General features: G+C 43.7%; 1 long non-coding RNA gene across 1 annotated transcript; it reads right to left on the reverse strand.

Annotated features, from left to right (window-relative positions):
• Positions 1 to 1,011: 1,011 nt before the first annotated feature.
• LOC118619346 lies at positions 1,012 to 3,384 on the reverse strand. The gene is made up of 4 exons (XR_004957159.1): positions 3,325 to 3,384; positions 2,788 to 2,979; positions 1,637 to 1,819; positions 1,012 to 1,074 (listed from the first exon to the last, which is right to left on the reverse strand). It is a non-coding gene; the product is annotated as an uncharacterized LOC118619346 (long non-coding RNA).
• Between the last annotated feature and the right edge of the window lie 758 nt (positions 3,385 to 4,142).

The raw sequence follows: 4,142 nt of genomic DNA on the forward strand, positions 1-4,142 counted from the left end.
ACTTTTCCAAGAACAAATCACCATTATCTTAATCACAGCTGGGCAGAGGTTCAGCTGGGAAAGACACTGCTGCGTTCCCTGTGCCCATAACCATTCCGCTGATCAGCCCAATCCACAGGGTGTCATTGCAGGCAATTGTAAACTTCTCTGTCCCTCAAACGTGCTCCATGGGACTACTTACTGCCCTGGATGAAAATAGAAGTTGACTCCATGAATGCTCTGGCTTCTCTTAGGTCATTAAAAAAGTCCAACTATCACTTGAAGTGACAAAGGCAGTTTCAACTTGGTAACTAGAATAGTCGGTGCCATTTCATAATCAAAACTTGGTCCGGATATGAAGTTAAAGCTGCCTACCTCCTCTATCTGCGTCTGCTGCAGTGGAGAGTAAGCAGGTTATGGGGTGTGGCCAGTTGCTTCTTTCTCCTCCGGCCTAGGCTTCCACTCCTGTCCGCAACTTCCTCCAGAGTTAAAGGGAGGGAGGGAGGGGAGACAGGGACCGAAAAGTTCCCACATGACTACTGATGTCATGAACCCGTGTGAACACTCTCCGAGGCCATCTGGCATGTACACGTTACATCTCCAAGCGGTGTCTTTAGACACAAAGTGGGTGAAAGTCTTTTTTGACTTGAGAAAAAAGAGGAAGCACGCCCAGCCGGTGTGGCTCAGTGGTTGAGCGTCGACCCCTGCACCAAGAGGTCGCCGGTTCAATTCCCGGTCAGGACACAGGCCCAGGTTGTGGGATGATCCCCAGTGGGGGGCATGCAGGAGGCAGCCAATCAATGTTCTCTCTCATTGATGTTTCAATCTCTCTCTCCCTCTCCTTTCTGCTCTCTCTAAAATTAATAAAGAAAAAATATATTAAAAAAATAAAATAAAAGGAAACACAACTTATACCTGTCCCTAGGTTTTATTTTCACTTGTTTTCCCCATGGGATCAAATCAGCAGCACTCTACCAACATCCTCCTCCCAAAGCCACCCCCAAATATCCAGTCCCTGCCCATTCATCTTACCCTCTATGTGAGTAAGGCCGTTAAGACTCGTGATTCCTTCACCTCACACCCACTAGGCGGCTACTATCAAAACACCAAGAAAAGAACAAGTGTTGGTGAGGATGTGGAGAAGTCGAAACCCTGTGCACAGTTAGTGGGAGTGCAAAATGGTGAAGCCATTATAAAATACAGTGTGGGACTTCATCAAAAAACTAAAGATGGCCTTGGCCGGGCGGCTCAGTTGGTTGGAGCATCATCCCATACACCAAAAAGACTGTGGGTTTGATTCCTGGTCAGGGCACATACCTAGGTTGCAGGTTCTGGAAATAAAACACAGTATGTACGAAGTCCACTTCTAGGTATATAAGCAAAAGAATCAAAAGCAAGTTCCTAAACCTATGTATACGCCCATGTTCACAGCAGTATTATTCACAATAGCCGAAGCGTAGAAGCAACACGTGTCCACCAGTTGAATGGATAAACCCAAAGTGGTATATACACACAGCGGGACATTGTTCAGCCTGCCAAGGAAGGAAATTCCAGCACATGCTGCAACATAGGGGGATCTTAAAGACATCATGTAAAATTAATTAAGCCAGTCACAAAATAAAAACAAATACTGTATGATTCCGCTAGTATCAGTTACCTGGAATAGACACATTCAGAGACAGAAAGCAAACTGTCGTTGCCAGGGCTAGAGGAAGGGAATGATGGAGAGCTCGTCTGTAGCGGGTGCAGGGTTTCAGTCTGGGACGGTGACAAAGTCCCGGAGCCGGACGGTGGCGGCGGCACAACAGTGTGAATGTGTTTCACGCCACTGAACTAGACACTGAAAAACAGCAAAGACGGTAAAACGTAGATGTGCATTTTGCCAGGATTACAATTAAAAAGGAAAAACGATCATGACTCCTTCTACTGCTATCTACTTTAAAAATATAGTTTCTAGATTAGCCTCAGCCAAAAGCTCCATCCTACCCTATATGCATCAACGACAAGGTGCATTCTGATCTCATCAACATTAAAAAGCGAAGAAGTGATCTGTCTTAGAATCAGCAAGACGCAGTGTCGGGAAGTTTCAGGCACACCAGCCGCGGCTCTGGGCACATGGCTGCACTCCGATGCCGGTTTACCCCCAGCCCATCACCTCATAACTGTCCCAGCCGAGGATGACATTTTCCCCTGAACGCATGTCCCCGGCTCCAGCTCTCCAGGCTGATTTAGAAAATTAACTCGTCTCTCCGAAACTACCTCTGAATTAAAATTAATGTGCCAAGTCTCTTCAACCCTTTCTCCATCGCTCACACACAAAAGAGAGGGCTTCCGTGGCATCGAAACGGTTTCACACATTGGAATTTAAAACAGATTATCTCCACATTTCCAATTACAGAAAACTTGCCATGAGAAAAAAAAAAAAGAGTAATTGGATGTTTATCCCGAAACAATATTTGGGACAGATTTAAAATCACCAAGTCTCATTATTTTCACCCTTCTCCTAAAATATAATAGGAGGTGCCAATACAACACAGGAAAGTCCTTGAGAGGAAAATGGTAAATCATTCAGATTAGGACAAGGGGAGATTTACAGGTGTAATAGGAAAACATAAATTTAGCCAGTGCAAGATTAAAACACAGTATGTACGAAGTCTGCTCAGCAATACGCTCTGAGCTCAACTACGCACAAGTATGTTGAAATGGTTGACTCTGTAGAGGTTCAAGAGCAATGAGTTAGCAATGACAGGCAAAATACCAGTTCTACATCATACCCAGAGCAAGACAACACCAATCAATATACATTACCAAAGCGTGCTGGGTCCGCAGTCTTCACGCAGGGAGCGCGTGATGGGAAATTAAGAGCCTGTAGCCTGGCACAGCTTAGCAGTTAAGAAGGCCAAGCTCATTTTTGTGAAATTCCCTGGGTTCAAATTTCAGCTCTGCCACTTATTAGCTCCAAAACCTTTAATGAGATTCTTAATCCTTTCGTCTGTTCATCTGTAAAATGGAAATAAAAATAGCACCTAATTAATAGAAAAGATGGGAAAATTCAAGGAAATAATGTAGGTGAAATACTGAGCACATTGCCAAGCATATAGGAATTTCTCGGTGAATGTTATATTTTATGTAGCAGAGGAAAATATAAACTTATGCTTAACAGCAGAAGTTTGGGAGAAATTTAGAAATGATTTGCCTAGGTTTTTTTCACCTTGATTCCACTTGTTCTTGCTTACATAAATGCCACGAGGGTCACCTCAAAGTATTGAACAGGGAGCCAGTCGATCTACAGCAGTGATTCTCAAACGTGAATGTTCATCAGAATCACCAGGAGAGGGTCCTAACCTCAGCTTGCTGGGCCCTGTTCCCAGAGTTTCAGATTGAGCAGGTCCGCGTGGGCCTGACGATCTTCTTTATCTTCTGTCTTATCCTCACCTGAGAATATGTTTGTCATTGATTTTGTTTTTAGAGAGGGAGGAAGAGAGCCATCCATGAGAAAGGGAAGCATCCATGTGAGAGGAGCTAGGGGTCAAACCCGAAACCCAGGTGATGGGCCCTGACCAGAAATTGAACCCACAACCTTTCAGTGCACAAGACAACTGAGCCCCCGGCCAGGGCGGGCTTGTATTTCTTTTTTTTTTTTAATCTGTATTGTTTAATGTATTACAGATGTTCCTCATTTTTTCCCCCATTGACCCCCTCCTCCCCACTCCCGCACCCCTCCCGCCTTTTCCCACACTATTGTCTGTGTTCATTGGTTATGCATATAAGTTCTTTGGTTTATTTCTTCCCACCCCCCAACCCCTTTCCCTTTCAGGTTTGTCAGTCTAGCAATGAATTTGTACTTCTTAATCTCTTCACCTTTTTCACCCATTCCCCCAACCCCCCTTCCATTTGGCAAACAACAAAATGTTCTCTGTATCTATGAGAATGTTTCTGTTCTACCTGTTCATTTTGTTTGTAGATTCCATTGTCGATAGATATGTATTCATTGCCATTTTGTTTGTTCATATGTTTTATCTTTTTCTTCAAAAAGACCCTTCATTATTTCATATAATAATGGTTTAGTGATGGTTTAACTTTTTCTTGTCTGGGAAACTCTTTATATGGCCATCAATTCTAAATGACAGCTTTGCAGGACAGAGTAATCTTGGTTATAGGTT

The sequence above is a fragment of the Molossus molossus genome, unplaced genomic scaffold (genome assembly GCF_014108415.1).
Source record: "Molossus molossus isolate mMolMol1 unplaced genomic scaffold, mMolMol1.p scaffold_m16_p_6, whole genome shotgun sequence".
Classification (NCBI taxonomy): Eukaryota; Metazoa; Chordata; class Mammalia; order Chiroptera; family Molossidae; genus Molossus; species Molossus molossus.